General features: G+C 43.2%; 1 pseudogene; it reads left to right on the forward strand.

Moving 5' to 3' along the window:
* The first annotated feature begins 3432 nt into the window (after window positions 1-3432).
* LOC117088498 lies at window positions 3433-4584 on the forward strand (annotated as a pseudogene).
* Window positions 4585-11801: the final 7217 nt, after the last annotated feature.

Genomic DNA, 11801 nt, shown 5'->3' on the forward strand with positions numbered 1-11801 from the left:
CAAATGTGGATTCAACGTGAGGTGCGTGTCCCGGGGGAGCTTGTTCTCCAGTGGAAGCTCTGTCAACACAGAGTTCAGGGATGTGTAGGGGACACAGGGCCTCTAACAGGATTACGGCTTTAACCCTCAGCTTCTACAACTGTGTCATCCACGTGTCATGTATTTGCTGTTTCTCATACTGGGTCAGGCATTGGGCTATTAAATAGCATCCTTCAAGAATATGCAAATCACTGAGGTTAATACAGATAACTCTGTGCCCTGAGAGCATCACCCAACAACCACACCCCTCCTCGTGACCACACCCTACCATGGACAGGACCTACAGGATCCTCTTCTTGGTGGCAGCAGCAGCAAAAGTTAAGGGGCTCCCCAGTCCCAGGGCTGAGAGAGAAACCAAGCCAGTCAAGTGAGACTTCACACAATCCTGTTTCCTCTCCACCGGTGCCCACTCCCAGGTGCAACTGGTGCAGTTTGGGCCTGAGGTGAAGCAGCCTGTGGTCTCAGTGAAGGTCTTCTGCAAGGCTTCTGGTTACAGCTTTACCACCTATGGTATGAATTGGGTGAGACAGGTCCCTGGAGAAGGGCTTGAGTGGATGGGATGGATGAACACCAACACTGGGAACCCAACCTATGCCCAGGGCTAAACAGGATGGTTTGTCTTCTCCATGGACACCTCTGTCAGCACAGCGCATCTGCAGATCAGCAGCATAAAGGCTGAGGACACAGCCATGCGTTACTGTACGAGAGACACAGTGTGGAAACCACATACTGAGAGTCAGAAGCCCTGAGGGAAGAGGGAGCTGTGCTGAGCTGAGGCAGTGGTGCAGCAGTTTCTTTATCTTCCATGTGATCTCATTTTGCATCAACTTCCACTGTTATATTAGCCATGAATGTGGGATAGACGGGTGCTCCTAAGAGATCCCTAACTTGTCCTTTTGATGGGTTTTCCAGAAGACGTGAGGAGCCACTTTGTTTGCAAAGCATCCCAAAGCCATGCCCTGCTCCACACACGTGCGCATTTCCTGGTCTTTGGTTAACTGTAAAACGCTCATCAGTACACCTGGGCTAATTTCACATCAGGTAGAGGAATGTGTTCTAAAGGAAAGCTAAAGTTGTAATAGCAATTCCTGCTCAATAACTTTCAGCTTCATTGCTTTTGTGTGACCCACCAATTAATTATGTTACATCAAGGTTCTCAATGGGAGTGTCTAATAAATATAAGGGACGTACAGAATTTCCCTAATTAAAATGAAACAATTGTGAACACAACCTCAGTATTCAACCATGTCTCCACACTTCACACCCTTCACCACAAAGGAATTTTCATCTCTCCTGGAAGCTGGGTTCATTTTGAAATTAGTGATTTTTTTTTTCATTTTAATATCTCAAGATTATCGTATGTGACTATTTTATCAGAAAGTGAGTTATGGGTACTTGAACTAAACAACTGAAAACAAATTCCCAACTAATTAAGCAAGACGACAGAATGTGATTGGCTCCAGGCTTTGATAATCCAGCGGTTTATGCACTCAGACTTTAAATTTACACATCTTCCTGTTACCTTCATGGCACAGTCAACTCTCATTATGAAAGAAATGGTGACTGCATTCCCAAGGGTCACGCACAGTTACAAAAATAGACTGGCTAAGGTGAGGAGTTGATTGTTTAAATTCCCATTTCAAGAAGTAGAATCAACTACTTTTCTGAGTGGCTCACAATGACTCCAGCTCACTCACAGAGCTCAGACAGAAACTTAACTTGAGGGTGGGAGCTGGGCTGCAGGGGGCACTCAGTAGCCATAAAGGAGAAAATGAGCTGTCAGATGGAACTTCCCTGTCACCTCAACATGGAATTTATTGTTTCATTTCATTAGCACTCTTTACATAATGGTTCCTATTTTTTGGTCTGTTTATCACTTGTATTTTTGAAATGAATCTCACTCGAATCTTTACTCTTTTGCATTTTGTCTCCAGAACAAGGTTGGGGAAGTGTTACCTCCAGCATCATAAAATGATCTAGTGACCTGACACATTTGCGGCAAAGAATACTTACCAATTCAGAAGCTCTTTGGTTTTCTTTCCATGAAATAGAATTATTTCTTCTGTTCTGTGTATGAGCGTATCCTAGCAATCCTGTACACACCCACATCGATGTCTACAAGCCTATGAATTATTCTCTGTAAATAAAAATTTATCTCAATTTCCCTCAATGTCCATAATTCTCCTGAAGGTGAGGAAGGTCTTTCTGGATCTGTTTAAACAAAATGTCCAGAGACCACCTGGTAGGTCAGGAGCTCACCTGGCTCTGGATGTTGGCTCTGTCTCTTTCCCTCTGTGTCCCACAGGTCAGTTCACTTGTTCAGTCCTAACAAGAGAGCCCAGGTTTGTCCTGATGTTAAAACACACCCTACCTCTGATGACTCTCCTGTTACCCACATCCATGGAGATAGATTTATTATATAATTCACCAAACTAATGTCAAATGCCCAAGTTGCAATACCGCAAACTCTAAGGTGTGTTCATGCAATTCAATGAAGGAGAAAGTCTTTCAGACACAGGTGAACCTGAAATGATAAATATGTGGGTGAGTACTCTGGGCTTGAGTGTCATTTTCCAGCCATGTTTCAGAAGTGTGACCTGTCAGGGAAGAACCAGAGTTCCTTGTGCTCTCAGAGGGGAGGGTTCACAGATGTCCTCTCTTGTTCCCAGGAAAGGCAATTGCACTAATCTTGATGATGAGACTATGCTACTGTGCTGACCTATTATTTTTGGACTGAAATTGTCACTGTGATCCCCAATCTACCTATTCACAGAGAAATGTATAAAGGTCAGGCCATATTCTCAGCATCACATATTGACACAGTTGGAGATACGTCCCACTACCTTCTCCTGAGACTGCAGACAGAATCCCAATTTCAAACAGTCACAAAAGGGAAGGTCTCAGATTTTATTTTTTTTTTATGATGCACTCTGTGGGACAGATATATTCCCTCTAACCATGATGGATATTCTGAATTACAATAAACATGGCATGGATGTAGGTTTGTATAAGTTCACTGTGACAAATATATTTAGCTGCTGCCCTAATGTTTTGAATGGAGATTTGACAATTTAGATAACCTGATTGTTTGGTTGGTTTCATATAAATCTTCACGGGTAGAACAGCATTGAACCTATTCCAAAATCTGTCCTTGATCCATGATCACACTCATCTCCCAGACCAGCTCCTTCAGCACATCTCCCTACCTGGAAGAAGAGGACTCTGGGCTTGGTGAGGGGAGGCCCCAGGAAGAGAACTGAGTTCTCAGAGGGCACAGCCAGCATCCTACTCCCAGGATGAGCCCAAAAGACGGGGTCCTCCATCCTCTTTTTACACCTCTCCATACAAAGGCACCACCCACATGCAAATCCTCACTTAGGCACCCACAGGAAACCACCACACATTTCCTTAAATTCAGGGTCCTGCTCACATGGGAAATGCTTTCTGAGAGTCACGGACCTCCTGTGCAAGAACATGAAGCACCTGTGGTTCTTCCTCCTCCTGGTGGCAGCTCCCAGATGTGAGTGTCTCGGGGATGCAAATATGACGATATGGGAGCCTCTGATCCCAGGGCTCACTGTGGGTCTCTCTGTTCACAGGGGTCCTGTCCCAGGTGCAGCTGCAGGAGTCGGGCCCAGGAGTGGTGAAGCCTTCGGAGACCCTGTCCCTCACCTGCGCTGTCTCTGGTGGCTCCATCAGCAGTTGTTACTACTACTGGAGCTGCATCCGCCAGCCCCCAGGGAAGGGGCTGGAGTGGATTGGTATATCATTGGTAGTAGTGGGAGCACCAGCTACAACCCCTCCCTCAAGAGTCGAGTCACCATTTCAAAGACACGTCCAAGAACCAGTTCTCCCTGAAGCTGAGCTCTGTGACCGCCGGAGACACGGCCGTGTATTACTGTGCGAGAGACACAGTGAGGGAGTTGAGTGTGAGCCCAGACACAAACCTCCCTGCAGGGAGGCGGAGGGGCGCGGGCAGGTGCCGCTCAGGACCAGCAGGGGGCGCGCGGGGACCACAGAGCAGGAGGCCGGGTCAGGAGCAGGTGCAGGGAGGGCGGGGCTTCCTCATCTGCTCAGTGCTCTCCCTCCTCACCAGCACCTCAGCTGTCCCCAGGGCTCCTCTTTCTTTGATATCTGTGGTTTTGCTTCCTCACATTCTTCTGCCAGAAAAGAAAGGAGGAAGGCACCCTTTCCTCTTACAACTGAAGTTTCATCAATTACTAGGAACTTTCCTACAAGTTCCTGCATGGCCCATTATTCCTTAGTGATTAAAAAAAATATATTCTAATGCTTCTCACCATCTCTTGGTTTGTGTCATCAATCGAATTGTGCCCTCTTTGAAATTCATATGCTGAAACCTTAAATTCAATGGATCTCTACTGGAATTTTAATGATACAATTAAGGTTAAATGTGGTCATAAGTTTGAGAACCTAATGCAATAGACGTGCTGTCTTTATAAGAAGAGGAAGAAACACCAGAGACCTCTCACTTTTCACGTGCACGCAGAGAAGAGGCCATGTGGAGACGCAGTGTATGAGAAGGTGCCCCAGTGCATGCCAGGAAGAAGCTGCACCAAGAACCAACCCTGCCAGCACCTTGATCTTCAACATTTAGACTTCAGAATTGTAAGAAAATCAATATTTGTTGTGTAAGCCACCCACTCCGTGTTGTCTTCTTATGAAGACCCAGACAGACTAATAACACATAACTCATAACTCTGTTAACGCTGTCCCCTGGATGGAGAATCAGCCCCCTGAGGCTGGGCACATCTCTCAAACTTCTACATAAAGTAGGCAAAAAATCATAGCTGTGGCATAAAAACTGTCATGTCCCTGTTGACCAATTTCTGGGCAAAGTGTTTTAATAAAGCCGCTGAGGCTTTGTCACAAAAGTTGTCTTTTATCTTTTCTTATGACCTCACTAATGGACAATGGCTACCAGCTGGATGGAGACTGACCACTGACCATCTTCTGCTGTCTCCTTAGTATGCCACAGAAAAACACAGCAACATTACTCAATGTCTTCAACTTTCTAAATTTGCACTGAATGTATTGCTAAATGAGGAGCTACATGAGGTCTGAGTTTTGTTCCCTTCTTCCCAGTCTTCCTCAATTACCAAGGGCAGAAGAGGCTTTCAATGAAATTTGGCTGTCAATGCCCCCAACACCACATCACTTTTAAGGTCCAGGAACTTTATTGGGGGATAGTGAAATACACTTTTAAATGTCAAGCCTAAAGCACATACAACAGCTGAAGGAATGGCCACTGTGCACCTAAAGGATGAGGCAAATGGTAGGGTCCCTTCCTCCAGGATGATCCTGGGTGTGATGGTTGGACGCCTCATGCATATGGAATTAAGGACTGGACTGAAGTAGAAACAAGGGTCACATCCCATAGGAAAACATGAAAAGAACAGGTGAGCATCCGTGAAGACAGGTAATTAAATTTGTTGAGTTTAAGATGAAATTTTTTTCCGAAGTTTTTAATGTTCTTAGCTAAATATGAATCTTTTCAACAAACTGAGAATTAAAGGAGAATGGAGTTAGAAGATGAGAGAGGAAAAAAATCCTGAGAGAGCAGAAAGAAAATTCACACAAAACTGTCACATGGCAGAGGCCAGAATGGAGCTGATGCAGCAATGTCATTATTCTGCAGCCCTAGTTGAAACACTTTGGTATTTAAGGCAGGCCCAGTGTTGAAGAATTCCTTTAGTTTTTGCTTCTCTAGGAAAAGTCTTACTTATACTTTATTTTACAAAAAGATTTACATGTTAAAGTTACTTGGTTGGCAGAGTTTTGTTTGTTTTTCAGTTTTTTTCCCCCAGCAATTTGAATACAGTCATGGGCCAGCTAACAAGGTTTCAGTCAACAATAGACCACATATATGTTTGTGGCCACATAACATTGTAATACCATATTTTCACTAAGGATGTTCCATATTTAGATGTGTTTAGATAGAGAGATTCTTACCACAGCGTTTCAGTTCCCTGCAGTGTTTGGTGCAGTAACATGCTATACAGGTTATTTGTTTGGAAACATTGTGCTATTCCACATAGTCTATGTGTACTAGGATATTCCTTGTAGGTTTGTGTAAGTTCTCCCTATGATACTTGCACAATGATGACATTGACTAGAAATAATTTCTAGTTATAGAAATTATTCTCAGAAATATCTCTATCAATAAACTATACATTATCAAATATAATTTCTCTCCATTCGGAACTGAAAAGCTTCTCCTAAGAAATCTGCTAAATCTGCTCTTTTACATTGTTTTCAAAAACCTTTCCTTTAGCAATGTGGTTTCAAACTATCTCTGATTTTTCTCATTTGGTTTAACTTATTTAAAATGTATAGAGCTTCATGGATGTGGAAGAATATTTCCTTCTCCAGATTTAGAAAGTTTCCATGCTATTACTTCTTTAAAAACCTTTCTGCCTCTCTTGCTCGGTCTCTCTGTCTCTCTCTCACCCTCTTCCGTCACTACCCCTTTTGTCTCATCTTTGCATAACTCCTCAATGCATAATTTCATTTTCACTGTGCTTCCTGACGCGTAAGTCTTTAACTCTTTTTTATTTCTTTCATTTAAGTTTTTCTTCTCTGTCTCTACTATTTCAAATGATCTTTCTTTGAGTTTACTTTCTTTTATGACTTGATCTAGTCTGGTCTAAAATCCTCTTAAAAATTTTGTCTGACTTATTGTATTCTTCAGCATCAATAATTTTTTTAGTCATCTTTTAAACGTTTTATCTCTATTAAAATTCTCACATTGTTCTTGTATGATGCCACTAGCTCATTGAACATGTTTCTAACATTTACTTTAAATTTTCTTCCAGGTAATCCATATGCTTCGTTTTCATTGATATCAGTTTCTAGTTCTTTATGTTGTTCTTCTGTTTGGACCATGTTCCCCTCCTCCTTCATTTTCCTTGACTGTCTTTGTTGCTACCTGTTCATTATAACAAAAGTCACCATACACTCTTCAAAGACGAGGCTTGTAGAGATCATCCTCACCAATCAGTCCAGGCAGTAATTTGGGTCTCTCAAAACTTCATAGTATTCAAACTTCTGTCTCTGTTCTTAATGGTCCCTAGCTTTTAGAGGATGATAGATTCTGCCAGAAATCACAGGTAGGGGAGGTAGAAACTATTTACTCAAGCAGCCCCTTGAAAATTGGACCACTGGACAAAGTTTTATTATTGATATATGATTCATCAAAATAATGTTAGCTCAAGCTTCTCTCAACCAGTCATTAAACATTGAAATTTTATCATTTGTCATTTGAATCTGGGGTTTATTCTTTAAGTATTTAGGTAAAATTACAAACTGGTTTAAATCTGCCTATTTGGCAAACTGATCTGTTGCTGAATTTCCATTTTCTGTGTTCTCTCTGTGCATTTAAATCTAAATCTGTATTAGACATGCATCTAGAATGTGGAAAAGTATCTTAAAGTTCCTTAATTTATTTAATTTAATGGGGTTTCCAGAAGATGTGAAAATCTCCTTTGTTTATCAAACACCTGACTATTGCTCAATAGTTTTCTCTTTAATTTTTCTCTCTCCTCTTACATTATCTATAATAAGCAAGGAGAAATGAAGGCACACCATCGACAGTTTGCTTAGATATCCCACCACCTAAAATTCTGTCACTTACTAATTCTAAATTCATCCAATGTAACATAACTAAATTATAAATTCCATAACAAGGTACACATAGTTTCCAGTTCTTATACCACATTTGTGACAGAAACAAAGCAGGTGTGCTCTCTGCGAGGTGGTCATCTGAGTTCCGAGGTGAGGGGTCACACAGGTATTTTTATGATATTTAAGGGATCGGGCAACAACAGTGATAACAATTCTGATCATCACTGGCTATTACCGGAAAGTTTACAGGTAAAGTTACTGCTGTTATTGATTATAACACCTAGTTAGAATGAAGCTCAGAGGAAGAGGTCCCATCCTAGGTCACACAGTGAGGAGGAATGGAGCTGTGCTCTGCTCTCCACACTATGCACCAGATCCCAGGCACAGGCCCAGGTTCCACTGACACGTGGCATCTGGAGGGCAGTTCTCAGGGGATGGTCTTAGCGCACCTGCTTCCTGCGGCAGGGCGCTTCCTTCTCTCAGTTGTGCACTTGCTCCTTCTGCCAGCTCTGAAGTGACCACTTGCATTGTCATGAATTATTCATGTTGTCTCCCTTATTATGGCAAAAAGCATATTTATTAAATTTTCAATTCATTGTCTCTGAAGCACACTGCATTAGCAGAAAGGAATAAATCACATTCCTTCACCTCCCCCACAGCCCAAGATTCCTGAAGACAGAGCGGATGTGATGTACTCATAGGTGGATCTCTGCTCCATCTATGAGGAGGTGGCCTTGGTCTTCAAGTTTCAGCAATTCTGGGAAGCCAAGGTCACCTCCATCTCCTCCTCCCTGCTCTGCAGCTCACCTGAGAACAGTTTTCTCATTGGAATATCATCTGTTTAAGGAATACAAGTCGCTGCTTTAGGATATGGGGCCTGAGTGCACCTGCTGGATCCAGCCCAGGACTGGAGACACTTTCCAGAACACAACTTCACCTGAGACATGTCCAATCACACTGTTTTACTTGCACAATTTCAGCTTCCTCAGAAGAAAATTAAAATTGCTGAGACTTTTTCATAAATGTTGTGCCATGTCCTTTTTCTGTTTCCTTGCCTGTTCATTTATGTCAGACCAGGTACCACTTATATGTAATGAGATCAGAATTCTGCCTCCAGTAACACATCTGAGGTGACACTTGATTGTACTTTTGGTTTAGGCTCCAAAATGTAGATTATAAAATTCATCAACCTCATTTTTATGTCAAAAGAAATCTGCATAATCTGAATGTCAACACTTTTGGAATCAAGTAACTGAAGTAACAAGAAATCTTACCCACTTCAAAAACTGGATAGACAGACATGCCTAAAATGGCAGTTGACACTTACTTAACGGGAACAGAGGTTGCAGAAGCCACAAGATATTGAGGGCACTACATGACAAGCACTATAGACATCTGAAAGACAGATGTGGACTCGGTAAATGCAACATTCCAGAGGCTCTTTCACTTCTAACTTTTCTCTACTTTCTCTCCAGAAACCTCAGGATTCTAAAAAATAAAATCCAAATGCATTTCCTATGGATCAGAACTGCAGATGATTAATTACTGAGAAACATACCAGGAGCCTGTTTCAGGAGCTTCTACAGGGAAGGACTTTTCCAGAACCTTATCTTATGTGAATGAAGACAATCTTCCGTTCCAGATTTTTCTTCCATCCTTCCATTATTATACAAATGAGCAAAGTTAGCCAATAGGGGTAAGAAGTAAGTAAATAGTCTAGGGACTCTGAAACCACAAAAGGGATTAACTACCAAAAATGAGCTTTTCCCCCTGGTGACGCCTGGTCAAGGTCACAGCCCAGAAGAGGATGCCGATCGCGTCTCTAGGTTGCCATGGTCAGAACGGGCAGTGCTTACCCGCACTGCCCAATCCGTTCTCACCAGGATGATGACTCTGGATAAAGACGCAAGTGTGGCAATGCACAGACTCTATCTGAGGAGAATGTAGGGAAACTAATGGAAAATGGCAGAGAGTGAGACAAGACAGTAGAGGAATCCGAAGCCTCTGATATCACCATTTTTAAGACCACGGTCTTGAAAACTCCCTGACTGACCTCAGCTTCTGTTATCATGAAGCCTTTGCTGGATTCCTAGCTGAGAAAATGAAAAGAACAACCTGCATGCACTTCCCAAGTCTCCCCTTGGGTCCTGTTTGCTTTAGACTTCTAGGGAAAATGTCAGATACCTGGGCCTAGTGTCAGTGTAGGTGGCACTTCCTATAAGCTACACAATAGGAAGAAGGGAAAATGTGTGTTATTGGAATAGTGGATATGGAGTGGGGTGTCATCTGAATGTATCTGGACCTGCTGGTATTCTCAGGTGCAACATTCAACTGCAGGAGCCCATTGAAGAAACACATCACTCCCCAAACTCCTGTAAGTTTCTGTGTTCATTTTGGATTCACTAATGAAGTGAATCCAGAGCTTCAGAGAAGGAGCTTCCTCCTTCATCATATAATCCTTGCTTTGGTTCCCCCTGCAGAGTTCAATAGGTTTAGTAAGGCTAATCACTTGTTTCAAGAAATGATGTCAGCAGCATATGGTGTCACTGAGAGATTATTCTAAACCAGAACAAAGCCATTTCATGTCGGGCTACAGAAGCTGGGGGTAAATGTTTGTGAGCCTTAACAGGACCTCCTTGCAAGGCAAGGGCTGGGCGGAAGAATCACTCAGGAGCCACACAACACAGGTTCCAGCCCTGGAGCAGGTGCACAGGAGGCTGCTGAGAAGGTTTCCTCTGAAGGACTGAGTCTTCCTTTTTCAGAAAAAAAAGCTAAAATATGAGCTCAACAAGTTGCTGATATCCGAACCATTCGTACAATTTAAGGCAATGACGACTATTTTTAAAGTGGGTTTCTGGGATTATTAATATCTTAATAGTGAGAATATGAAGAATAGGGATGGTTTCATTAATTCAATGGATAGAGAATTGTGGTAGCCACTATATTTCTATGAATAAGAAATTCAGATTTCAGTGTTCAGTAATGTTGCCTACACTGTGTGAGTGACAGGACAGTGGTGGATCTTGGAGTGTGGCAGGGGCACTTACCAAGTGAGTCAGAAATCAATATGTAAAAATGAGGATCTATGGATTTGAACTGAAAGTATGTAAATACTTCATAAAATACTAACAAATGGAGTTCAAAATTAACCCAAAATTATTACAAACACAAATTCCTTGACAATTATATTGGGAGCAGTGAGTTCATAAAGAATTCCAAACTACTGTTTCAACTTCTGATTCCTATTGTTCCTGAGATGAGAAAATCAGCTCTGATTACACATCACAGGGCAAATCTCTAAACCAAGAGTGCTTCCATTGAAGATGCTGGGGAATCAGACGCGGGGCAGGTGCTAGAGACACTGGATCAGGAGTACCCAGCGGATCTCAGAGGGACCTACTGGACACTCACATAGGAGATCAGCAGTCACTGTCTCAGGTCACCAATGAGCTGGGCTGGTGCCTGACAGGTCCAGAATAGGGCCAAGGCCTCTTCTCAGTGTCATGGAGAGGGATGGTTCCAGAAATCTTCCAGGCGGTCTCTATACTTATAAAGTGAAAGTTCACAATGAGGAGCGTGCTCTGAGCGGGCTTATTCTTCAGTGAAAGGACCTCTGTCCACAAACATTCATAAATGAAGCAGGATATGCATTTCATCAAACAAGATTAGGGCTCAGACCATCTGCATCTCACACTCTCATAAGGCTAAGGTGCTTAAGACACCAGGGGATGCTCAGAACCACCAGGGGCGCTCAAGACAGGGGACGATCATAACCACCAGGGGGCTCTCAGGACACTGGGGGATGTTCAGAACCACCAGGGGGCGCTGACAACCAGCAGGGGGTGCTCAGGACACTAGAGGGCGATCAGGACACCAGGGGACTCTCAGAACCATCACAGGGCATCAGGACACCAAGGACCGATCAGAACCACCAGGGGTGCTCAGGACAACAGCTTGCTCAGGACACCAGGAGGCTCTCAGAACCACCAGGGGGCGCTCAGGACTACAAGGCAGTGCTCAGGACACCAGGGTTAGCTCAAGATAACAGGGAATGGTCAGAACCACCAGGGGGCGTGCAGGACACAAGGGGATGCTCAGGACACCAGAGGACGCTCGGAACC

Source organism: Trachypithecus francoisi, unplaced genomic scaffold, assembly GCF_009764315.1.
Source record: "Trachypithecus francoisi isolate TF-2019V2 unplaced genomic scaffold, Tfra_2.0 Contig00762, whole genome shotgun sequence".
NCBI classification, from domain to species: domain Eukaryota; kingdom Metazoa; phylum Chordata; class Mammalia; order Primates; family Cercopithecidae; genus Trachypithecus; species Trachypithecus francoisi.